The following is a 26,739-nucleotide window of genomic DNA, read 5'->3' on the forward strand; positions in this document are numbered from 1 at the left end:
AGGGGAAACTGGGAAAGGAGAAATTTACATGTAAATAAAGAAAATATCTAAAATTAAAAAAAAATAAATAAAGGGTGGCATGATTCCCTTGGAGATGTTCGGAAAAAAACCTCCAGTCTGTATCTGGACACTATTGCCTTCATAATATCTCCCCCAACCAGAGTGATCTCCACCCTAGTGCCTGCTCCCACCAGGCAGCAAGGTGCTTTGTGATGTCAAAGCAGCGCCTCAGCCACTATTAGCTGAGAAGTATCTTGCTGACCAATCAGGACTCAGGGGTGTGGCCCCCCATTGTTCAGGGTGGGTTCATAAGACCGTGCCTCTGGGCGCTCTGGACCAGACCACCACAAGCCTTCAGAATGGCAAAAGCGACTAAGAAATCACCAGATCGTACACCAGATGTTGAGCCATCAACCTCAACTGCCAGACCCAAGAGAGGGAGGGCTTTCCATCAACTCCAAATCATAAATGGTGGCAAGAAGAATCGTCATTGCTGTTCTACATGTACCCGGAAGGTAAAAAAGACTACCAAGAAGACCAAGAAAGCCCTGGCAAGCATCCGGAAACGACGGAGTTCCAAGAAAACTTCACCTACAAAGAAGACCAAGAAAGCCGAGAGAAAACAACTATTCGGTCACTACCGCCGTCTGATGGAAGAGCTGACAAGTGGTAGCGAGACGGAACCAGAACCGAGCTGCACTGAGAGTTCGAGCGAATCCGAAGACCAGTGATTAAGGATGCAGTTAGACTCAGCAAGTACCAACAGATCTAGAAATCTGTTTAAAGGTCTGGCAGCTGAGCAATGCCAAACTGTGTCGACTTACTACACAGTACTTTGATGCTGATAAAATAAAATCAATCTGATATGAAAAGAAAGTCATTATTGTATATAACTTATAAAATACCAATTAAAATGTAAAAATCAGTTATAGCTCTTTGCTGATTTCCCTGTCTCATTTGCTTCTTCTATTTCAAGCAATTTCAGGCTACAAAATTTTATTTTATCACAAATTAATTCTGGCATTTAATTAATGGGAAAATCTGCTCTCAAAGATCTCAACTATTTAGATGGACTATATCATAACCAATACTATTTATGTAACACAGCTTATCAACTATCTTTCAGCATACTGCATGTTACTTAGGTAAACAATAGCAATATTTTCCCACTTTGACTTTTGGAAACCATTTTAGAATCTTAGCAGACCTGTAGCAGAGGCCACTGGTAGCCTCGAATACATCACATTTCAGGAACATCTTCATTTATTCAGAACTTACATTGTTTGGGGAAGTAATGTGTATAGATTAAGAGAAACACAAAATACTGTTTTTTTTTTTCAAACAATAACTGCCAAAGTGATGATGAAACTCCAGATGATGCCGGAAGGAAACCTTACCAGAGGGTGCAGAGATATCATTCCAGCTTTTCCTACCTGTAATTGGGATAAAACAAAACAAAACAAAAAAACAGAATAGAGATGATGTCAGAGCTGCCAGATTAAAGCAACCTGGGATACTGATAGTACTCTATTGTCTCGGACCATGTTTGCTTCTGGACCTTTTCTTTATGTATCATACAAAGAAATCCCTGACTCAGCCATCTAAGTGTCCCTTATAAGTGTCTAGTAACTGATTTGCAGGCTGGATGGATTGTTCTGCTCAGATGTGTGTGCAGGAGAAGCAGCCCTGTTCTTAACTTTATCTCCCAAATAGCTGTCTTGTGACCTATGTGTTCATTCTCAAGCACTTCTCTCAGGCTAGGACACAATGTAGCCTTATTTCTTTTTCCATACTGTGTTGTTCTCCCTGTACCAAGTTCACCCATCCTGGTAGACTCTTTCTTTTCACAGCACATTCCACCCAGTTTCGCTACATGGGAAAATTCAAAGTAAAAACCAATTAAAACTGCTAGCCAGTCTGAGAAGACTCCCCATTCATTCTACCTCTCCCCTTTTCTGGAGATGTGACAACCACCTCTGTGACCCAGTGGCATAGGTAAGTGGTCTCTAATGTTTATTAGGAGATATGTTACTGTCACAACCCTCCTCCCCTCCTTCGTCATCCTACTCCCACTCTCACCAGGGGAGTGCACTTTTCAGTCCTATGGCTGTTAGAATGGTCACCCTTTGGGTTTCTTTCAGGATCTTGTGAGAACTTGAGAACAACTTTTTAGTAATGAGTCTTAAAACTGAGAGAAGATGGTGAATAAATAGGTAATGCACTGGACTTGAGGCTGTGGTGCAGGTTACTGGGTCACTCTGCCATCTACTGGAGCTTAGGCAAAACATTGCCTTCCTAGTATGGGGTTTCTATTTCTGTGTGGCAGTCAAGAGTGAGTACTCATGGCCCCAGTGCCCATGGCCAGGTGTTCGCTGACTTCACAACACCAAATGAGGCAATGGCCCTCTCTCATGCTCATGGTCTTCAACTGTGAGAGTTCATTAATAACCGTCCTTTATCTTCTGGCTGAGTGATGATTACATGAGAGGATCGATATAAAGACCTTCTGCCCAAAGCTCGCCTCTAAATAAATGGTGTGACACTCAATGCTACATTTTGCTACGATTTCTAATATGAGAAACTGGACCATAGGAGCCAAGAATGTCTACAGCTCGCTTTACAAAGCAGTTTTCTCTGTCTGCTGTGGGGTTTAGCATTAGACATCTCCCAGTATTCAAGACCTGTATGCCCATGATATGTTTACCTCAAGTGAGTCTAAGTAGTGAAGTGGTGTCATTACAGACATGCCATTGCCCATGAAGCAGCAGTTTTGACTAGCGGTCCCTGGCTTGTGTCAGATTTCAGTAAACCACTCAGAGTGGATTATCAACCAGGCTAAAAGTGGCAGGACATGCTCTTACCCAGCAACTTATGCTGTCCCAAGAGGAACACAAAATCAGGGCCTGTGTGGGCTAGGATGAGTTCAAAGCCACCATGGGCAATGTAGTGAGACATTATATAGGAATAAGAAGTGGCAACAGGGCTGGAGATGGAGCTGAGGGGTAGGTTGTTGGCCAAGCATGAACAAAGTCCTATGTAAAATCTTTATTATTGCAAATTAAGCAAAAATAAAAATGAAAAGATTTCATTGTCAGAACAATACAGCATGAGCAGATACTATGGCTAGTTGAAGTTCAGCTTGCTGTTGAAATAATGAGACTAGGATGGCCACATGAAAGGGTATTCAAAGACAGGCTTTAGTGAAAACCTAAAAAGGTCAGTGACACCAAGAAAGGTTAGTGAAGCTTGTGTTAAAATTTCAATAGTAGCAAAGAATTTGGCTCCAGAAGTCATGCGCAGAGACCTGCAGCAGCTTCGCAAGGTGACTCGGTAGCCACCTCGTTGTCCAGGAACAAAGAAGCATGGGAGTATGGCTCTATGCCTCGGTGCATAGTCTACAGTGGCATGCTGTGGCTTTCAAAATTCTCTCTGTATAGAGCTCATTCCTGTGGAATAAAAAAAAAAATCTCCAAAACCCACCTGAATAATGTAAATGTATGTTATAAGAGGCATATCCACTAATATATATCAAATACACTCACATTTATTTCCTGTCCAAATGTTCTTTATGAATGGAAGAGTTCTCTTTCTTTAATATTTCCTTATTATTTGAAAATTTCATGCATGTAGACAATGTTTTTTTGTTCCTACCTGTTTCTTCCTACTTGTCTCCAACATGCCCCAGAATCCATCAAACTCTGCCTTCCTCCTGACCTCATATAATAATAGCAATTAACATTGCTATTATTATTGATTTCTCACTGAGTTCAACTAGTCCTGACCATGTGCAAATGGATGTAGGCTCATCCGTGGGAGGGGGAGTGTAACCAACCTCTCAGCAGCCACATTCCCAAAGAAAAGTCTCTCTCTTCAGACTATTGTATAATTAAAATTAGGGCCCACTCAGCAAGAAGGACACTATGCCTGGTGCTGGAAACCTAGCTACTCAAGTTGCCAAAGGAGTTCTGTACATGGATTTTATAATCACATTCAGAGAAGAATCAGGAGGCTGAGCATGGTGGCTCCCACCTTTGATCTCAGCACTTATGGAGCAGTGAAAGGAGCACTGTTGCAAGTATGATACCTGCACCATTTACACAGTGAACAAAAGGCCACTGTGGGCTATGCAGTGAGACCTAGTAGGGAAGACTGGGAGAGAGAGGGAGAAAAGAAAGAATGAAGAGAGTGAAAGAACAGAATAATTTCTGAAACATATCTAGTCTGTTAACAGACAAGGCAAATAAAGGAAAGGGAAAGGTTGAAAATGACAAGCTTAGACACAGAGTTCTACCATAAAACACTACAAAAAGTTTCTTCAAGCAATTTCAGCTATCCTTGTTTGTTTAATCAGGTTATTTCATGCATTTAGCTATTATCACCTGTGTGGCAGCCTTTCAAATCTTTGTTTAAAAATAATCAGCAATGTAACAACAATATATTCAGTGTTCAAGCTTTCTATCAGTCTAGTAAGATTTTACTCTCTTTGCAAAAAGTTACTGAAAAGAACACAAGACGCACTTCTACTCTTCCATGGCCCAGGTAGTATAACCATATCCCGGTTCACTCTGCCTGTTAATTGCAATCCTCTTGCACTGCTCCACAACACTGTTTGCCAGGAGCAGCTGTCTGATCCTAAGACAGGAGTCAAGGAAAGCCAGCAGTTTTATTAAATTAATGTATTTCTGATCAAGTCTGCCTTATCTATTTATTCAATTAATCTTTGAAACCCAATTAAAATCCAATTTATCTGATCTCTGGATTCTGAACACTCTTTGGCCATGAATCTAACATTCTGTAGTAACTACATTATTACAAATTGTGCCCTAAGGTGTTCGAGACAGCACTTTTTTAAAACTTAGTAAATGTCACTTAGAGCTGTAGCAATCTCACTACAGAAGTCTCGGTCTCGTTTACAAAAGAAATGCTTTGTCCTTAAGTAAAAAGTACATATGATAATTTTTGTGCCTCTGGTTGTAGTCATAATTTATGTGCATAAATGTGAATAGATCACTCTTTGTACATTTTGACTCATTATCTAACAATGTCAAATGACAAAAATTTCTGTCAGGTATCAATCTCTCTCTCACACACACAGTCACATTTTCAAGTGTTCTACATTGTAAACCCTCTGATATATATATATGTATTTTATTTTTAATATTTTTATTTGATATGTAGATCTAAACAGGTGCGCAGGATTGTGATTTATCTATTCATGTAATTTGAAAGAGTATTGCTGTGTAGCCCTGTGACACCTAAAAGTCATGACCATCCTCATGCCAGACTCCAGGTATGAGCTACCATGCTTGACTTGCTTCAAGAATTCTATATTCTGAAACTTAACATAACATCAACTAATCAATAACATTGATTAAGACTCTTAGTTCAAGAAATAAATCAGTAAAGTAGATGTCCTTATTCATATCATATAGATGTGCAAGCCAAAGGGCTTGTTTGCCTTCAGAAAGCATAGAGCAAAGGAGATTCCCTTCTCTTTACTTCCCAGCTCCTCCAGGGTTGGGAGAAGGGACCAGGATAGGATGCTGATATTTATGAATGCCATTCCTGCTCATGTTCTCAAGTCATGTCACTCATAAATGTGTTGATAATGTTTAATGATTACAGTCAGCATGGGAATTCAGTCGTGGCTTTAACAATCTGAGCAATGTGGTAAGGATGATATTTACTGCAACTGCCATTGCTAAGAGTCTGATTGTGTGATCACAGAACACAGTGAGGAAGTCGTGGGCCAAAGCCACCAGGACGAAGGTCCTTCCTCTGGAAATAACAGTCGGATGTCTCAGAAAGCCACAGAAGGCCTAAGACAGCAAACCAACCTCTCTCCAAGAAAAGCTAGCATAGGACTTGAATAGAGTGCTGAGTACAAGCAGTTTGCTGAGAGAGAGCTGAGGCCTTCTGTTAAGTGTCTTGCAAGTCTTCCGATTAAGTCTAGAATAAAATCATTGCTTCCGGCTTTCACCTCAAGCTACTCAGAATGTTGTGACCTTCCTTTTGAGCAGAGGGGGCTGGCCTTAGGCAGATGCCTGTACCTGCCTCTTCTGTAATTTTATTTTAACAGCATTGCGTTTGCTTTTGTGGTAATATTCGATCTAATGACAACACTGTATTGTTTAAAGGGATAGTATACCATTTTAACTTCATAAAATATATGTGATTTCACCAGAGAGAAACTTTAGTGAAATATCAAGTAGTAGAAGATATATTTCCAGTAAGAAACTACCAAAGCAAAGGCATAGAGCTACATGCTCCACGAAGAATATAGAATGAAATCTCAGATTTTCTTCCTGGTTGCATGGACAAGTCAGATGCAAGCCCATTTCTCAACTTTTCATTTATAAGCTTCTTAGAAGCACTGTCAATGATTTCTGTGATATAGAAGTGTCAGACCCTATTATTTTCTGTAGTCGGGCTGGAAATCCTTAACTTAGAATCCAGTTGAAATTGTACAAATTTCAAAATAGAATGTTGATATTTAAAATAAATTGCCACACCATTTTTATTAAAATGCCAATAATGTGAACAAAGTGACTAAGAAGCATCCCTGTACTCAAATTCTCACATGGCTTTTTGGGGGTGGGGATTCAATGTCATGAGAAACTGTGAGGAAGGGCTTGTGAGAACACCTCTTTACTATCAATGAAATTCCCTGTTATGCCCAGTTTCATCTCAGAATGATATGCATCCAGTCACGTCAAGACTCAGGGCTAGGTCTGACTAATACTAAGCTGAAAATGTCTAAAATGAACAGACAAACAAACAAACAAATTCACATCAGACAGACACAGAGCAGAGCATCACAGGAAAGAAAAGAACAACAGAGGTAGGAGTAAAAGGTACTAGACTTTAGGAGTCAGAACTCTGGTCTGCACACCCCCTGTGTGGGGTCACAATACCCAATGCGTATTTATTGATTTTTTTTTTAACATTTTTTTTTTGAAAACAAGGCTTCCAACATGTGGCCCTAACACTTGGAAAAATAGGAAATCGACTATAACAAGGCAGAAATAGGATTCATGAAGACAAGTAAAAAGGCCAGTATCAAGAAGAGCACATCCAGTGGGCATCTTAAGCAGTTTGGGGCAAGGAAGGCAGAAATAGCCTTTGGAGTTCCTAAAGACAGCCGCTAGGGGGTGCAATAAGAAGGTTTAGCAAGATGCTAGGTTGGCAAATGGCCTTCATGTGAGAGGCAAGGGGAAGAAAGACCTATGGAGAAGAACTCTATGGTTGTGCTATCAGTTGCAGTCAGTTTATATCTTGTGGATTTTTCCCCATTCCTCTTCACCAGTTTCTCAGCCACTGAGTAACTTCCTATTACTATCAATAGCAGAACACATTTTTAGGATTATAAAGCACCCTGCCTTTAAAAGCACATATCTCTGTGAATGTTCCTGGTGACTATCTAGAAGGAGAGATAATAGTTTAGCATAAGATATTGTTTTAAGACTAATAAATATTCAGGAATTTAGTACTGCCTTAACTAAACAGATTAAAGCATGTAATTTTTTGTACTGTGTTTGTACTACAGCAAATATAGAACATTTTCCTGTAAAATGTTTGATTCCAATGCATCATTAAAAATACTTGATAGAAATAAGACTTCCAGGCAGGGGACAGATGCCAGTAAGGAAATCATTTGCATGAAAGAATAAAGACTTAAGTTCAAATCCCAAGATCCCATATAAACCCAAAGACACTAATGAGTTCTGTAGCAGCATTCCTCCTGCAGCAAGATGAGGTACAGACAAGAAACTTCAGAGGTTCCAGAGCAGCTGTCTGGCATAGAGACTAGTGAACTGCAAGATAAGTCTCAAGTAAAGTGGAAGGCAAAGGTGAACAGCCATTGCTGCCTTCTGACCTCCATATATGTGCCGTTGATTACATCCTTCTCTCAAATGCCCATACAGCATCTGCAAACATGTCTCTTATGGATGAAGGAAACGAGCATACAAGTCTGCCCTCTTCTGGACACATCTTTAGGCAGTCCAGGAACCATGGTCTCTTTTTTATCTCAACAATTTGATAAATAAATAAGCCAGAGGAGAAAAAAACACAGCTTACATGGGAAATCACTTCCAGGATAAAAAATATTAAACTTTTCTAAAAAAGAAAGAAAAAAAGCAGTGCCAAGATTTTGCCTATATTCTCTAGATAAAGAAATCGCAAAACCCCCAAAACAACTTAGAAGAGGCATTTGAAAAAACCTGTCTAATTTCCCAGTCCAGATTGAATTATGGATTAATCTCATGAATAATTTTTTATATAACCACAAGGTGACACAGAATTCTACTTCATAGATATTCAGAGCTGGAATTTCACCAGGACTCTCAACAAGGTGGTTCATACTGGGCTGCTAAGAAGATAACCAAATCAAGGGCTCTAAAAATAAAAACAGACCTTTTGGGGAGGATTGTGTAACAGGAGGATGTGGGCTCTGGGACAAGCTAAATTATTAACTAGCGAATCTGAGTAAAATGATATACATGTTCCTTAGGCAGTTTTTAAATCCCCTTTCAACTTTTCATCAATATGAAATTATTTCTCAACCTTAAAAGTTTTTAAAAAGACATTTTGTGGGTTCAATTATGGCTCTGCCCTCAAGTGACTATGCATAAGATGCTTGATTCTTAGGGTCTGTGAGATAGAGGCGATAAATCCTTGCCTAGTGTGGCTGTCAGGAGACTCAAAAGAACAAGTGGAGTAGGCATGACAGAGTGACTGCTGCAGGAGTTCATGGAGAACACAGTCGTCTCTCTCATCGTCATTCTTAACATTTGGCAAGGGAGAGTGGATCTCATCAGGCTATGCTGACTGTGCACATTCACTCAGCAAATGGATTCTACCAGTGTCAATTCAGAGAATTTTAAGGACCTGTGTAATCTACAGTCTCATCAGAATGGCTTGTCAGGCCGACTCATTCATCTATGTGAACGTGCTTGTTAGGATCGCCACTCTACAGCTTTTATCAACACTCACATCATTCAACATGAAACATCACTGCATTGATTTTGTCTCCTTCCTGGCATTTTAGAAGCTATGAAAGGACTTACTCAACTGTACTAGATAGGGAAGGGCTTACTCCATTGGACTAGGTTGTCCCACTCTCATTCTATCCACAGGGAGGGTCCTGTGTCTTTCTCCATGTATGATGGAGAAGAACTCTTCTTGCTCACCCCTGGTGTGACATCCATGAGCTGCAGAGATAGAGCTTGGCTCTTACCAATAAGGTGACAGTGAGCCTGAGCTAGGAGTTCTTATACCAATCATTCGTAGGAAAAGGTTAGACTTCAGGACACCTGAGTTTGAACTTAATTCTTATCAATAACAGCTATTGCAACATAGTATACCTATTGGGATTTGAGTTTGAGTTTGAGTTTCCCATCTACAGGACAAATCCACAATTATGAAGTATTGTGGGGTCAGTGATAATATATAATTTTAAGAATAGGTATATTTGCATTGCTATAAGTATTCTGCTATTATTGATAACATTATCATTATAGAGTCTGTTTATCCTTCATTTTTATTTTTAGATTTATCAAAATTTGATTTATTTTCATTGTTTTATTTTCTTAAAGTTGTTGATTAAAATATCATCTAAAGTTAGAAAAATGAAACTTTTTATAAATATCTTTTTTCCATAGTACATGAAAACAGTTCAAAAGGTTCTAAGGTTTTGATTTTAGGTACATCTTTTAAAGCCAAATTTTACAAAGCAAACAGCATTGCTTAATCAGTTTAGGGGCGTGTCATAAACTTAAACTTATACTTTACCACTGGGATGAGATTTTTACTTTCTCTTGTGGTTTCTTTAAATGTTATTCCTTCTTTGCTACTAACCTTTACATTTTGCATGCTCAATGCCTTCTACAAAGGACATGGCTTTCCTAATTATCCAACAACCTGTAATGTGTAAACTCATACAAACAAAAAGATGGAAAAACAGTGTTTTAAACATCACTACAAGCATAGACATGATGGGGCCATATAAAGAATGGGTATTAGTAATTCAAAGCCCTAGAATTTAATTTCACCCATATCTGTTTACTCTTGGAGGGTGGTTTAAACTCAGATTCAATCTTCACATTTAGAAAATGCAGCTAAGAACTCCCCTCTTAACAGTGCTGTTAGGAAGCTTAAAGGTGACAACATGTGACATTCATGGCAGATAATAAATATATAACAAATGCTAGTTCTGCCTCTCTTTCAGTCAGACCCATAAATCTTTGATACAAGGGCAGAGTCCACCTAATTCACACAGAGGTGGCTTGGTAAATCTTAATGTACTGGTGGGAATGATGCTAACGCATAAACCACAGTTCTTATAAAATAGGAACAGAATGCTGCAATTATCCAAGATACTAAGACACAGAAATCCCTTTATTTGAGCAAACAAAATATGTATACATGAAATCTTTGAAAATGGGAGTCTGACATTTGTACAAAAGAATTGGTTGGAGTGTTGGTTCAGAAGTTAAGAGCACCTGATACTCTAACAAAAGGCCCAGGTTCAGCTCCTTGGTTGGAGTGTTGGTTCAGAAGTTAAGAGCACCTGATACTCTAACAAAAGGCCCAGGTTCAGCTCCAAGGATCCACATGTTGGCTCACAACTACCTGTAAATCAGGTCTATGGGATATGATGCCCTCTTCTGGAATTTCTGGGCACTGCATACATGACGCACACATACATACACTTAGGTACTTGCATACACCCCAAACTAATAAATAAATCTGTAAAAAAAAGAACCTAACAAAATCTACCAAAATAGTGACCCTAAAAAGAAATTTCATCTTAGGGGACATACTCTTACAATCGACACAATGACTACTTCTTGGTCTACGAGATAATAGGGACCTCATGCCCACAGCACAGAATATAATACGAGATGTTAAGGATGGCATGGATAAGACAGGGTGCTTAATAAGCTGTCACTCAATATATTGAATTGAATGTTTGACAGTTTGAATTTCACTTAGCCTATTAAAACTATATCTAGTTCAAATTATTAAGCTTTGAAGGATTTTAAAATATGTGAGCAACATCTTGTTTCCATTTAACATTGAGGATTACTTTAATACTATACACATTGTATCAACTGTGCCCAAACATGCAGTATTCTCTAACAACTGACCCATTTACATCCATTTCCAGCAATTCTAGCCATAACAATACCTTAAACAACAAAACCTCACAAATACTTCAGCACAAACAGCTGAGAAGTGGGCACAACCTCCAAGGTTTTAAATTGTGGCTAAAATGATCCTCAATTAATGGGTACGTTGGTTCATCCCTTAATATCACGTGACCTCCACCCTCTCCCTTACCCCCAGTCCTTCGTTTTCTCTTCTGTGAAGAGGTAATGAAAGATCAACTATTCAGAGGGAGCAAGAATGTTGAGAATGTTGAGGGTAGGGTAAGGTAGGGTAGGGTAGGGTAGGATGGGGTAGGGTAGGGTATATAAGGTTGGATAGGAGCCAGACAGCATTGTTAGCCTGTTTTGCAGTCTAAACCTGTGGAAGTAAGCCATCTTTCTCCTCCTCCTTCTCCTCCTCCTCCTCTTCTGTGCTCCTCCTCCTCCTCTTCCTCCTCCTCCTCCTCCTCCTCCTCCTCCTCCTTCTCTTCCTCCTCCTCCTCCTCTTTCTCCTCCTCCTCTTCCTCTTTCTTTTCCTCCTAGTCCTCCTCATCGTCCTTCTCCTCCTCTTTCCTCCTCCTCCTCCTCTTCTGTCCTTCTCCTCCTCTTCCCTCCTCTTCCTCCTCCTCCCCTCTCCTCTTTTTGTCTCCTCTCCTCTTCCTCCTCCTCTTTCCCCCACTTTTCCTTTTTCTGTTTTTACTTCTCTTCTCCTTATCTCTTTCGTTTACACTCCCCCATCCTCTATTTTCTTTTTCTTCCCTCCTTCATAGCTTTCCTCTCTTCCTGCATTCTCCTCAACACCCTCCCTCCCCCGTACTTTCTCCTTTCTTCCTCCATCTCTTCTCCTCCAGGGCACATAGACAAGTGTCGTCACCCCAGGATCCTTGGGTTGGAATCAGCCCCAGGGATCTTGGCCCAATACACTAAATTTAAGCTCATTTTCCATCATTAGATTGTGTGAAGTGACTATACAGCAATCTCATACAGATGACTATCAAATCGCGCCCTCTAGAGGCCACTGTGTTTAACTATGAGATTCATGCTGGGAAGTTTAAGTATGTAGTAAAAAGGAATCTGAAACAAGGTAATCTACTGAAGATTGCAGCGCGCGCGTGTGTGTGTGTGTGTGTGTGTGTGTGTGTGTGTGTGTGTATACGTGTGTGTGTACAAAGCACATGTGAGTACAGGTAAGGAAACCAGCGGAGAGCATCAGATCCTAGTAGCTGATCATACAGGCTGCTGAGAGCTATTTGATGAGGATGCTGGAAACTGAATTTGGGTCCTCTGCAAAAGCAGCTAGTGCTGTTCTCTACTGAGGCATCCCTCCATTCCCCATGGCACCCAGTGGAGTTATTAACAGGCTAGAGTGTCTCTCAAGACCTACCTACCTCTTCCTTCAACAGGGGTGGGTATTTTACACTTAACTAATGCAGCATTGGATAGTTTAGTACTTTAATAATCACTGTTGAATCTATTTCCACAGATGAATGGAAGCATACAAGGAGTGTCTTATGAAAACTAAAGTGATTTTCTGGGGACAACCTTGGGAAATGCAGAACTTCTGGTATGCCCTTTAAAGAAAGCTCTCCTGAGATCATTATCACCCACAGCCAAGTGGCCTTGGCTTCCAGGGAGTGGAACCCTATCTCAAAGTGCACAACACAAAGTCAAAATGCAAATCCATGCTGCACCCTGCTGCCCTGAGGCCAAGCAAATGCAGGCCTGGCAGACATCCTGGTAGAGTCTTTCCCCAGAGAAGAAGATGTTGGCTCAAACCACCTTATCTACCCGCCAAGGAGGAATCACCCTCACTGGTGCCGGAAGTTGGCTTTCCTTTGTATGATCCTACAACTCAGCCAGAGACATGTGGGAAATTCTCAAAATTAAATTAAAAAATAACAACTCGTTTTTGTTTAAGAGCTAATGAGTAGGACTGGAGGGATGTGTCAGCGGGTACAGGCTTTTTCAGCACAAGCCAGCTGACCGGAGTTTGCTTCTTGTAAAGACGGAGGCATGTCCCTCCTTTTGAGTCTTCCTCTGACCTCCTCATAAATATTCTGTCACATGGCCCCAGTCTCCTATACATACCACCACAAAAATAATTACAAATAAAAATTAAAAGAAAACATATTAAAAAAATAACTGGTCATGGTGGCTCACATGTATAGTCCTAGTACTTAGAGATTGAAGTAGGAAGATCATGAGGTCCTAGCCACCATGGATTACATAGTAAATTCCAGATGAGCCTGTCTTCAAATGAGAGCATATGTAAAACAACCAAACAAATGGAAAAAAAACAGCATAAGAAACAATAAGCAAAGACTGAGAAATATGGAGATAAATATTATTTGTATTTTTGTCTCACAGCCCAGAGCTCCCCCTCAGTTTTCTGATCTTCTGTATACAGTGAACCTATGAAAAACTGGAACTAGAGACAACTTCATTTCCCAGGATGACGGCTCCCCCGAAGACCCTCTCATGCACACCTATACAATTACAGAGCTGAAAACTTTAAAAGATCCCTTCAAACCCAGCCTCATGGCTTTCATCTTGTGGCAGCATCAGCACCAATGTCACAGAGCTTGTGTAGCTCTGATCCACTGTGATGGTGTCAAGAGCTTCTGAGGAAGCTCAAGGGTCTTCAGATGGCAGGGTTCCTGGGCACTGAAAAGTGCCCTTTCTCTTCTGTAACCCTGCGTGCTGCCACTGTGAGATGATACATATCCTAAGTTGAGCTATAAAGAAAGCAGCACCACTTGGACTGTGTCTCCCAGTGATGCTTCCCATCAATCCAAGGGAGTCTGGCTCCAACCAGGTAAGTCTGAAAACACAGGACCCACCTCGATCATGTATGCTGAATGAAACCAGCCTTGGGCTTTTTGGAAACTGGACAGACACATCTCTTCCAGTGAGAGGTAACAAGTCCATTTTAGATGACAATATATCAAATTTCATCTGAATCAAACTAACTGTAATCAACATAACACCTTATTCCCTATCATGTTGTAGATAACTACAATGTTTTGATTACAATGTTTTGAGATTAGCAATGATGAATAGAACACTGTTTCAAGACATGGTCAGGCCTAATAATTAACTCAAAGTCTCATAGTGATTAATTTATTTGACCCAGTATTCCCAGTAACATTTAGGAAGATGTTTTCTATAGAATGGTACCAAATGATCAAAAAATGTTAAAATCATTAAATAATGGAACTGGCTCCTGTTATGTTAAACAACTATATGGCACTTGACACCATCACTGCCTCAGACACAGAAGTATCTAAGTAAAGACTAGAAAGGTTACAGACCAGCTAAAAGCAGGTCCGGGTACATTTTAAAATTGTGTTCTGTGATGTACAGAAACTAATCCTCACCTTTCTTTCTTAACATTCACTGTAAAAGACACATCTGAACAACACCTGAGAGAAGAAAGTTAAATAACTCCTGTAACTCCCATAAATCCAAGAAAAGAAAAGTACTTCTTATCAAGGATATTTTTCCAAAAGAGAGGCAATGCTTTCATTTTCTCTCTCTGGCACCTGAGGTTTGCTGATTAGGGTAAGTTGACTGGCCAGTGTGCCTCAAGGGAGTCTGCCTCTCTCCATCTCTCCATTCCTGGGATTATAAGTATACCATGTTACATGTGGCTTTTTACATGGGTTTTCTGAAATGAATTCAGGACTTCATGATTGCATGATGAACATTTTACTGACTAAGACATCTCCTAATCTCATCATTTTAAAAGCAAATTCTTGAAAGTTGTTAGAGTCCGTACAGGAGTATGAGGGTAACCACCAAGAACAACAATGCTGGTAATTAGGTAGAGAGCTTATCTAAATGGACTCTGAAAGATTACCCAGAAGCCTAGCCCCAGACAATTGCAATGTAGTATCTATCAAGAATTTCTGACAACTGTAAGTATTAAATCCACAACCTTTCATCTACGTGAATACATTACACAATAAATGAAGAGAGATATTTTCATAGGAGGAGCTACCTGTGATCAAACTCAGCATACAGAAGATTTTATACATTGTTAAATGGTTTTAGTTTTTAAAAGTAACATTGCTAATTAATTTTATCTTCTCCAACTTAGAAATGTGTCTACTTAATAACAAATATAGCTTAGAATGATGTAGACACATTGTTTTTGGTTCAGTCACCAAGTTACCTGAAATTTGTCTCCTTAATCTTCATTACCTTTTCTGTTTTCTGTCCACTGCTTTAATCATTTTCCTCTTAATTTTGGTGTGTGTGTATGTGTATGTGTGTGTGTCTGTGTGTGTGTGTGTGTGTGTGTTTGTCTGTATGTTTATATGAACACTGGACTGCTTTTGTGTGCATCTGTGTGTGAAGGTTGGGGTTGATTTCTGGTATCTTGGGTGAACTTCTGGTGTGTTTACTCAGGTTCCTCCCATCTTGCTTATAAAAAATGTTATCATATTGTGTGTATAATGGGGGTATATATATGTGTGTGTGTGCTGTGGCACACATGTAGAGCTTAAAGCATAACGTTAGAGATGGTCTCTGCCTTGTCACCTGTGTGGGTTCTGACACTGAACTCAAGTCCTGAGCTTTGGTTGTGTTTACTCACTGAGATAATTTGCCAACCTCCATCTTGTTTAGAGACATATCTCACAGGCCTGTAACTTACCAAGTAGGTTACACTAGCCAGGGAACCCTAGGGATTGATATAGCTCTACATCCCTAGCTGACACACTACCTAATCCAGCTTTTTCACATTTCTTCTAGGGATAAACTTAGGTTCTCATGATTGGCTTGTGAGCACTTTCCAAGCCATCTCTCTGGTGCAAAGCATGCATTTGTTACTCTTGTAGATTTATGAAACACAAGCTTATATTTTTTACCAAAGTTTCATTTTTTTCTCTCTTTAAATTCTTTTATCTAATGCAGTGGCTCATTCTCTTACCAACCTGACTATGCACATAACAAATTTTATCTTATGACATTCTTTCCATGTAAAATAACTTCTCCACAATTCCTCCATTATTTATTTTTGAATTAATTTATTTTTGACTGACATAATATTTGTACACAGTCACAAGTCATAATATGATGTTTTGATTTATGTACACATTGGGTAATAATCAAATCAGAGTAATTTACATATTCATCTCCCTAAATTTTGATTATTTTATGATGAAGATATATTTAAAAACTTCTACCTATTTTGAGACATATGATGTGTTACTGTTAATTATGTTTACCCTACTGCATCATAAAATATCAGAATTTATCCCCCCTATCTAACACTAGGCTAATTTGATAACCTATCCTCATTATCTCTCCGCCTAATTCCTCTCAGCCTCTAGAAACCAGACTCAATTTGCAAATGCTGTCACATAACTATTTTAGACTCTACATATGAGGAAACCATTTAGTGTCTGTCTGTTTAAGCCTGGTTCAAATTTCATATACTCTAATATCCGCCATGTCTATTCTATGCTGTAGCAACTGACAGGATTCAATATAGTTTTAGAAGTTATGCAGCATCCCACTGAGTACACGTTTGGGGGGATTGGCTTACCTCTGGTATGCAGTTGATTACATGACTTGTTTGTTGTGTACAGACTTCATGAGACATTATTTTTTCTGGTGTCTCTCATACATAGTGGTTTCCTATGGTGTCAGTGTGGATTATTGGATAGATCTGTTTTGGGATTTATATGGAGTTGTCATATGAGTTTGTATTATTTATATTACTTTACATAGTCTACAAGAATTCCCTCACTCTGAGTATTCTACAACTATACAACATTTGTTTACTTTTGTTTTTAGTTTTTTAAATCATTTGTTGATAATCATTCTAATTGGAGCAACGTCATTATTTCAGTGTGCTTTGATTTGCATTTATTTCCCTATTGACTATTGATAGTTATTACTTTTTACATACACTATTGTCCACTTCTACATTGTTCTTCTATACAGACTTTTTTCTCTACTTTAATGTCTTGGGTTATTTAGTAGGCATCTTCCAAATATGTCAATTATTAACCCCATAATTTTGTCCCTGTCTCTTGGAGGCCTTGTTACATATTTTTTATACCACATTTGGAAATCAGATACTCATAACATTTAGCTATAAAATAGTTAGTCATTCAATTGTCTTTTGGTATCCTTGAATAACCCCCTAAGCGCTCAATAATTTTTAATACCTTTTCCCAATACAATTGGATTAGGTTAACAAAAAATTCTCAGTCCTGGCTTCAGTGATTAATTTCTGTTATTGTAAGAATTTATAAAGTAAAATTGTTAACTTTGCGATTGTTTCCCTTTTGTGTTAAAGAAAGCAAACAGATTGATTTACCCAGCAAGTAAGCATTAGTTCTGCTGAACTGCGTTGGTATAATTCAATTGTTCATTACAGGGTGAGAAAAGGCCCAATTCTCCTGTCACTATGGAGGAAGAAAATACCACGCATGAACAAAACAGTCAAAATGCTTTATGGAGATGCTTCATCATAACCTCTCTGCTCTGCCAAATGCCATATTTCTATTATTCTAAGAAACTAAAAATCACAATACACTCTGGAAATGGTAAACACAAGTCAGGGCAAAAGTTTTAGCTGTAATCAGACTATTGTTCTTGGCTTATGACCAGGCAAATAATGCACAGCCATGGGAGAGAAGCCTTATGGGTGGGCAGATTTGGACAGGGCTTCCTAGAAACGCAGCATGGGGACTCCAATACTCTCAGATCCATTGTAATTTCTCTGGCCAATTTTATCCAGTCAATATATAAAGCTAATAGTCAGGGGTCAGAATCTGTAGTAGCCTGGGATTTCCAGAACAGGTGGACTAGCTAATCTGCCAAGAGTCTGGGTTCTTTGTTTAACCAGAACCTTCAGATCCATTGCATCAAATTGAAAGAATGTAGGCTTCACAGTCCGTTTCTGTTAATGATCCAGGTGCTACAGATAAAAATATTAGGTAGAATTTCATGTAAAAAAAATAAAACATTTATTTTTCAAAGCAAGGTTTCATGTGTTTTGAGTTGTTTCCATTTTACATGAAAATCAAATATTTCATTCAGTAAGTAGCAGGGGCATGTGGGGAGAAGTTATGTGGGAGTGGGGATGAGAAGCAGGGCTCGTGCCTGAGCTTTGCTCATCCCCAAGAAAGCCTGCTTGCACCTAGAGCTTCAACACTTGGAAAAGTAGAGATAAATTACACACGGCAAAGGAGTCAATTATATTCTTATCCTTTAAATAGACAGATGTCCCAAAATATATAAGATATTTCTAGTAATAATTTTTAGATTAGTGAGAATTATTTCATGGATATATTAATTTGGCAGGAGAAATTTAATGAAGTGTCCCACTGTTATTCACAGTGTTAGAAATGTATCACTGGAGACTTCCAACTGACTGTGGTGTAGGTTCAATGACCCACATATTTGTCTCATCTCAGTTTTTGAAAATTGCATATTGGTTTCTGATAACATTATAGATGAATAGTTATTGTAATCTGTTTGTTCATATACTAAGCCATCAGGCAATATGGGTGATAAAATTTTAGGAATGGCAAAGGTAAATGCTTCTATCTGGAAGAATGACGAAAGAGAATGTGGACATGCTCTTCACATAATGGAGTATTTCTCAGCCACAGAGAACACTATGGTGTCATCTTCAGGAGAATGGAAGAAACTGGAAACCACCCTATGAGCCAGTATAAGCCAGCCTAAGAACCTTACGAAGTACATGTTTTCTATCATATGCTCAATTGGCACAGGGCAAAGAGATCATGAAAGTAGAAGCGGAGATTTTAAGAAGAAAAAAGCAGATGAAGCCAAGCTCTGTGCTACGCGTCCACCGTGTATATGTGGGGAAATATGATGAAGGGCCAGGGAGATGGCTCAGCAGGTAGAATACTTGGTGCTGTGGATGACAAGCTGAATTCAATCTCTTGGACCCACATCATGGAAGGAGAAAACCCAGCAACTGCAAAGGTTTCCAACCTCACACAACATGCCAGGGCGTGCACATGCATCCACAGATACCAAGTTAATAAAAATAAAAAAAAAAAGACACATGTAAATGACATAATGGAACTGATTGTTTTATACGATTATACACAGTAATAAATTACACAAAAATTGGCTAGGGAGAGTTATATAGGGAGAATGGTGTCATGGGGGAAAATCCAGTAACATAAAAGATGAGTTTATCTTACTTAAAAAACAACCTTTGAAAAAACAAGTGAGTGATTTCTCTTGCATGATCCTGAGGCCCCACACGTGTGTTGGGAGAGATTCTGCAAGCCAGCAAAGTCTAATAGCCCAGTGAAAACAGAATCACCATTCTCAGTTCTCTGTAACTAGTGGCACTGATGATTCTCATGCCAGCCCCTGGCTCAGCAGAAGACAGGATGAAGGAGACTCTAAAACAAAGTTTCTGAACAATTCTTTATTACCATGTGAACAATCTCTACTTGGCCATCTGTCTGACATGGCCACCATCCGAGATAGAAAAAAACAGCTAATAAATGCTCTCTGCAACTTCTGTGTTCATTATGAAACTGTATACTGCTCATGTGAACTGAATTCCTCTCTGTGGTCAAGTTGCACGTCTGTGTATTGAACACTGGAGGGGCCATTGCACTTCAGCTTTAAAATAAATACAGCACAGCTGAAGATGGCAGTCTCAGCCCAGGTATTTATCACTGCTATTTTCTCAAACCCCATCAAGATGACCGAAGAGTAATTTTCTTTTAAAGGCACCCAGTTTTCTTTTAAAAGCATTGGTAGCAGGAAAAAAAAAGCTTCAATATTTGGAAAGCCATATATCAGAGAAAAGGTGCTAGCTCATTTAGGAGCACTGAGAAAGTGCATTCCCCAGCTAGAAGTGTGGAAGCCAGAACAAGCCAATTTACACTAAAAACTGTCAAAGATGCAGGGATTTGGAGCAGCCACTTCTACAGGAAAGAGAAAAATGAAAATGTTAAAAGATGACTGTTGATCCATTTTCCAAAAAGCAACTAAAGTTACAGGTACTGCTGGGCTGTTATAAATGAGAGGATTTTCTTCTTTATAGCTATATTGTTGTCCATTGTGAATATATCCAATTTTCCTTTATTTGTGGATTGGTGGACCCATGTCTTGGCTATTGTGAATGGTGCTGTCATAAATATAGACATGCAGAAATCCTCTCAACACACCCATTACCATTCCTTTGGATACATATACAGAAGAATGCAGGAGGGGGGGGTCATGAGATACTTCTAGTTTCAGCATTCTTGTGAGGTGCCACATTATTCTCTAAAGTGCTACTATTATTAGGCAGGAGACACACAGCTGCTCTTAGGAGGCTGAGGCAAGAGGATTGTCCTAAGTTCAAGACCACGCTGGGCTACAAAATGAGACCCTGTCTCAAAGGAGTTAGGAGAGCTATCCTAATTTAACCTTCTCCCACACACAATATGTCTTACATTGGATATAAACCATCAGTTTCATAGGAAGAGCAGCCTCTAGCTTCTAGAGGCTAAGATGGAAAAATAGGCCACAAAACTTCAGTTATAAGTGAGGAATTAGTTTTAGTTTAATACATAGCATGGTGACTAGAGTCAGTATTAATATAGTATGTATTTCAAAATTGCCCATAGATAATATTTTAAATGGCCTTATCAAGAAGATAACAGATGTATATCCTAACTTGTATGTATCTGTCCATAACGCGTAAACATACTAAAGCATGATACTATATCCTATGAAGTCACACATTATTCATCAATTATATAAAGTATACACACTCACCAAGAAAGAAGGGTATAAAGAGAGTCCATAACCTGTTCTATTTCAAGTTGCTAGAAACTAGAGATATATTTTCAGAAAAGATAGGAATCAGGCTTTTGGAAAGACATGCCTAGCTGAGCACAGAGACATTGGACTGAACATTGGACTATGGCCATACCACCCTGAATGCGCCTGATCTCGTCTGATCTCGGAAGCTAAGCAGGGTTCGGCCTGTTTAGTACTTGGATGGGAGACCACCTGGGAATACCAGGTGCTATAGGCTTAAAAAAAAAAATAGTGACTGAACACTGGGGATTATAGAAAAGTTGACATGTAAATGTTGTTATAGATGTGGTCCCTGATACTCCTACAAAGTGGATAGATACTACCTAGAGACTGAACCATTGGAGATTTTACTCTCATAAAGAAAACCAGATTCAATGCTTTATCCTTTCACACCTTCCTCTTGACAACAGAGGCTCCCTATGAGGAACTCAGCTATCTGTCAGACTAGACTCTGATGTTTGATTCCCCCTGGACTCCAGTTAGGCTCTGTCTCTCCTGATACCTGTGTGCTTATACAAAGAATAGTATAGAATCCACTGACTTTGAGAGAACAGAAGAAGTATGGCAGATAAGGTAGTCAGCACACCATGTGGAGAATTTAATAGGCAAAGAACACGAAAGCCTAGTGATGTATCTAGCTCTGTTAATATATAAAACAGGAACCAGGGCAAGGAATCAAAGTGTGGTAGTGACAGGGCCGGAAGGCCTGAGCTACAAATTGAACTCTATCTGTCGCATGAGGTCAGGGATCACGGACCACTTCTTTGTCAGCTGATAGCCTGTTGCTCATTTTCATCTAAATGGCCTGAAATCAGAAGCAGGGCTTCGTAAAAATGGTTGGTGGTTACTTAAAAATCCTGAAGAAAATATAAAGAAGAGACATTGCATTATAGGTTTTATGACGTGGGGAAACAGGGCAAAGAGACCCAAAGGAGTAATTAATGTCTGCTACAAGATGAAGTGCAGAGAACTGATTTGTGCATAGTTATCTCTGATATGGAGGAAAACACTTTTCCCAGTGGATTTGTGTGTCCATCTTATTTGCAAGAATCAAAACTATAAAATTAAATAGAACTTGTAGGTCCCTAATTATTGAGTCCAACATTTAAATACTGCAAATGTTCAGGACATTTTTGTGTGTCTCCTTCTTTTGATTTATTTGAAGTGAAAGGAAAAGAACTTTCTAATCTTTTCTTGAGTCATTTTCTTTAGAAAGAGGGGTTTCCCATGGAGTTGGTCCTTAATACCATAGTCCACGGTGTGGGAGATGGTTAGTTTTGATTGTTGAGTAGACACAGGCTAGAAGCACCTGGGAAGACAGGCTCAGTGAGGGTTTGTCTCAGTCAGGATGGACTGTGAACATGTCCATGTGGGATACTTTTGATAATGCTGTTGGAGTGAGAAGACATAACTACTGTGGCTGACACTATTCTCTAGGGGGATAATCCCCAACTGTTAGAGTGGAGAAAGCAAGCAGAGCCCAGGCATTAGGTATGCATGCATTATCTCCTTCCTTCCAGCTCTTAATTAGGAATGTAATGAGGCTGGCTACCTGCTTCAAATTCCTAGACTTTCTCCAATTTGGATTGAAGCCTTGGAATTACAAGCTAAAAGAAACCCCTTCTCCTCTATATTGCTTTTTTTTTTCAACATACTTTATCACAGCAACAAAGTTGAAATTAAGGCATTTGGTAAGAGATGGGGAAGGAGAATTCCATTGTATGCATGGTTACCATCCTTGGCTTTGCTACTTCATATTACATCTTGGTTTAGGACTGGCTTATGGTCCTATAATATGCATTTTCACCTCCTCATATAGGTTTGATACCCAAATTTAGGTTGAATGTCAATTTCAAAATTTCTAGAGCAGTGCACAGAGTACTGCTCCTTCGGTAATACCTTACTCTAGAATTGACAAAAATAATCTAGAACATGGCTGGTTTAAAAGCTGAGTCTGTAAAATTCAGTACTAAACTTGCAAGCACGAGGTTTTGAGCTTACTCCCACAGAACCCAAGTAAGAAAATCACCAAGTTCTGACAATGTCTAAGCAGTCTGGCCTGTTAGCAAAGCTGTAGGTCTGTGAGATCTCATGATACAAAACAAGGTGGACAATTCCTGAGGAACCCCACCATGGTTTTCCTTCTGGTCTCCCCCTGCACACATGTGCATCCTCTCCTACACAGAGTATCTGGAACAAAAACTCCAAAGGAAAACTGAGTAATGGACAACTCTGGAGGAAGTTCTCAGTCTTTTAGCTGCAGTCAACATGGCAATTAGCAGAAAACATAGCCAGCAATGTAGCTGTTGAGAAATGATTATTGAATAATCCAATTTGGTTCTGGTGCTTATGCAGAGTCCTTTCAAGGATGACAAGCTGTCTTCTTACGAACGGCAGAGTAGTTGTGTAGGATGATGTATAAGAAGAGGTGTATTTGGGGGCGGGAGGCCAGACAGTTTGAAGCTTTGAACAAACAGCTACCCTTCAATTAGCAGCTCACAAGGTGAAATGCTGGTACAGGCCTGCTTGTCTCTTCTTTACAGATTCAAAGCAGACATCAGCTAGCTCCAGTTTCAGATATTTTGCATATCCTCACTGGATAGAATAGCTCAACAATACTTTGCTAGATGTATTTTGCTTACTTCTTTTAAAAAATTTTTTTACAACAGTATATATTCTCAGTGATAAAAAAGGAAAACTCATTTTAAACCTCTGTAGAGTTAAATCAACATTTGATTTAACCTACTGTCTTAAATTGTTCCCTCTCTGAGCGTAAGAATCATCTGGATAAGGCTGGAGAGAGCTAAATCAAAAAAGTGCTTGCCATTCAAGCAGAGGAAACTGAGTTCAGATTTCCAGAATGCATTATACAAGAAGCTGGATGTGGTATTGTTACATTGGTACCCAAGGTCTGGAGAGGGAGAGAGGAGGATTCCTAGGGCTCACTGACCAGCTACTCTAGATAAATAGGTGATCTTCAGTGAGAGAATCTGCCTTGGGAGTAAGCTGGACAGTGATAGAGAATAGATAACTGGTACTGACTTCTGGTCTATACATGTGCATGGATGTGAATGCATACCAGCACACGTGTGCACATACCCACAAATATCCATTCATACACAAAGCAATACAATATAAACAAAAACTTTTCTAAGTACTTGATCAAGTTGGCAATTAAAGTCCCTCTTGTGGGACACTGTGATTGTGCAGATTCGATGAGGACTCCCAGACTGTCTCAGTGATGACCTCTGCTTTTTGTGCTAATGCAGGGGTGCTTAAAGAAGGAGCTAGAGAAAGGATCCAAGGATCTAAAGGGTTTGCAGCCCCTTAGGATAAACATCAATATGAACTAACTAGTACCCTCAGAGCTCCCAGGGACTAAACCACCAACCAAAGAGTATACATGGTGGGACTCATGGCTCCAGCAGCATGCATATAGCAGAGGATGGCCAAGCTGGTCATCAATGAGAGGAGAGGACCTTGGTCTGGTCCAGGGCCAGGAAGTGGGAGAGGGTGGGTTGGTGAGCAGGGGGAATTGGGAAGAAACAGGGTTTGGTTTTTGTTTGTTTTTGTTTTTGTTTTTTGTCTCAGAGGAGTAACCAGGAGAAAAGATATCATTTGAAATGTAAATAAAGAAAATATCTAATTAATAAAAAAAAAAAAGAATTCTTCTTTTTCAGGAAGCAATGGGTTAATAGCTTTCAATGTTCATAATATAGCCTGAAAAATCCTTAGTTACTGGCAATAAGAGCTCTGCTTAGTTCCTGGGAGTCATTGCTGTGGACATGCCCGGACAGGTATGCTGTCCTAGTGTGGCCAAAGAGAAGCTGTTCAGGAAAGATCTCTGAACTGAAGAACAAGCTATGATGTGCTTCCTTTTCATCTTTGATGTCTGTAATCCTAGCAGGTAGGAATCTGAGGTTCAGATTAGAGTGATTCAAGTCTAACCTTGGTAACTTGTAATGTTCGAGACCATAAGGTCCTGCCTTAAATGACAGCAATACAATAACAACAGCACAATTACTGAGATCATTTCAAGATTTTTCCAGAAGGATCTGATGGGGCACTTTCCTAGGGCCATGGGAAAGCTCAAGCTAGAAAGAATGGGCTGAATACAGCAATGTGAAGCAAAAAAATAAGAAATAAAAAAATAAAAAATAAAAACCAGTTCAGCTTAGCTGATACATCAACTGGTTTCACCAAGTGGTTGAGTACTGAAGTAATGAATACAGACGAACCAGTATCCTAAAAGCAAGGCTTAATGTGCTGAAAATATATGGGATTTGTGTCTCCTTCTCTCCTTCTCTTCTTGTTCCTTCTTCTATACTCATAATTCTTTCTTATTAATATTATTATTGTTGTTGTTTTTGTTGTAGATGAAGTGAAATCCACTTGTTCATTAGAAATATGTCTATATAGCCTTCTCTGTGCTGGGGTAGATGCTCTCAATTCTCAGGATTATGCACTATATTTGGCTCCTCTTCGTGAGAGTTAAATTCCAACAGTAGAATGAAAGATAACGAATCACAAGGTGATGGCATTGGAATATGGCATATCTAACAACCAAATTAAGCATGCTAAAGCAATCAAGAGAACATAGTTAAGCAAAAATTGAGAGTAAAGAAAGTCATCTTCACCAGGTTTGAGAAAGAACATCGCAATCAAAGGTGATACTAAGTACAAAGTCACTGAAAGAACTTGGGTCCCTGGACACACAGATGTTATCACCAGTGAAAGATATTTTCAAGGGTGCAATTATTTCCTACTTGAATCAAGAGCAATACTTTTCATTGTGGGACCAAGGCAGTGTCAGGCCTAAATAAAGAAGGCTTCAAAGCTTATCTATGGAACAACATATTGGGGAGTGAGAACTCCAGTTCCAGGCATGCAGTGTACTTTGAAGACCAAGAAAAGGGGCTTATCATATGTTTGATAAAAGAATACACCATTCTAATCTCTCTGACAGTTTGGTGAGGTAAAGGCTCTCCTGAGACGATCAATTGATAGATTGGGCTGTCCCAGCTGCCTTAGCTATGATGACCAATCTGATGACTTGACAGGCTAGGCTGTCAGCAAACTCTGTTCATTTACAAAGCTAAAGACAACTCCTGATTATCCCATAATGCTTAGGGCTCTTCCTCATCATATTGATTGACCTTGTATGATTCAGACTAGCTTTCAAGGACTCTTTGAGAGATTGATTTTTTGTTTTGTTTTGTTTTTCAGGAAAGAAACTAGCTAGAACACTGAGGAATTTTGCTGTTGGGATAATTTTTTATTTTCACTGTTTTATTTGATACTGTTTCTTTCTGTATGCAGGAAGAGCTCCTTAAAGAAGCCACTGTTAGCTAAGTAATATTGAAGCGTAGGGCTGCTAGTTTCATCTCCCTAAAAGCATCCTGTAAGCATCATCCTTCTGCAAAGCAGAGACTGCTTTACTCTCAGTTACTTTGCTTCTCCTCTTCATTGGTATAGGCTTAAGGTCTCAGAGAACCACAGAGAACCTCTTTGCATACATCATACCCTCTCCATCATCAGAACTCATAACCTTGTATTCCATGTCTACCTTTGAAAATCTGACAATCTTTTGACCCTTCAACATATTCCCAAATGCTCCCTTCCCTTTCTTTAAAATACCTTATGATCACAATCTAGTAATTAGAATCATTGGATGTTTAACCTATAATTAGTCATTTACGTCAATTTTAATTTATGATAGCTTCCTTGAATTGAGTTTCGGTCATTCTAGAATCTAAACTAGGCTTGTTGT

General features: G+C 39.3%; 1 protein-coding gene and 1 non-coding gene across 4 annotated transcripts in view; one reads left to right on the top strand and one right to left on the bottom strand.

Annotated features, from left to right (window-relative positions):
• Ctnna2 (catenin alpha 2) overlaps window positions 1-26,739 on the bottom strand; it is a 1,113,581-nt gene that overhangs the window by 713,596 nt on the left and 373,246 nt on the right. The gene's annotated exons all lie outside the window — the stretch shown is intronic.
• Window positions 21,068-21,186, top strand: LOC116100158. The gene has a single exon (XR_004122504.1). It is a non-coding gene; the product is annotated as a 5S ribosomal RNA (ribosomal RNA).

This window comes from Mastomys coucha, unplaced genomic scaffold (genome assembly GCF_008632895.1).
Source record: "Mastomys coucha isolate ucsf_1 unplaced genomic scaffold, UCSF_Mcou_1 pScaffold20, whole genome shotgun sequence".
NCBI classification, from domain to species: Eukaryota; Metazoa; Chordata; class Mammalia; order Rodentia; family Muridae; genus Mastomys; species Mastomys coucha.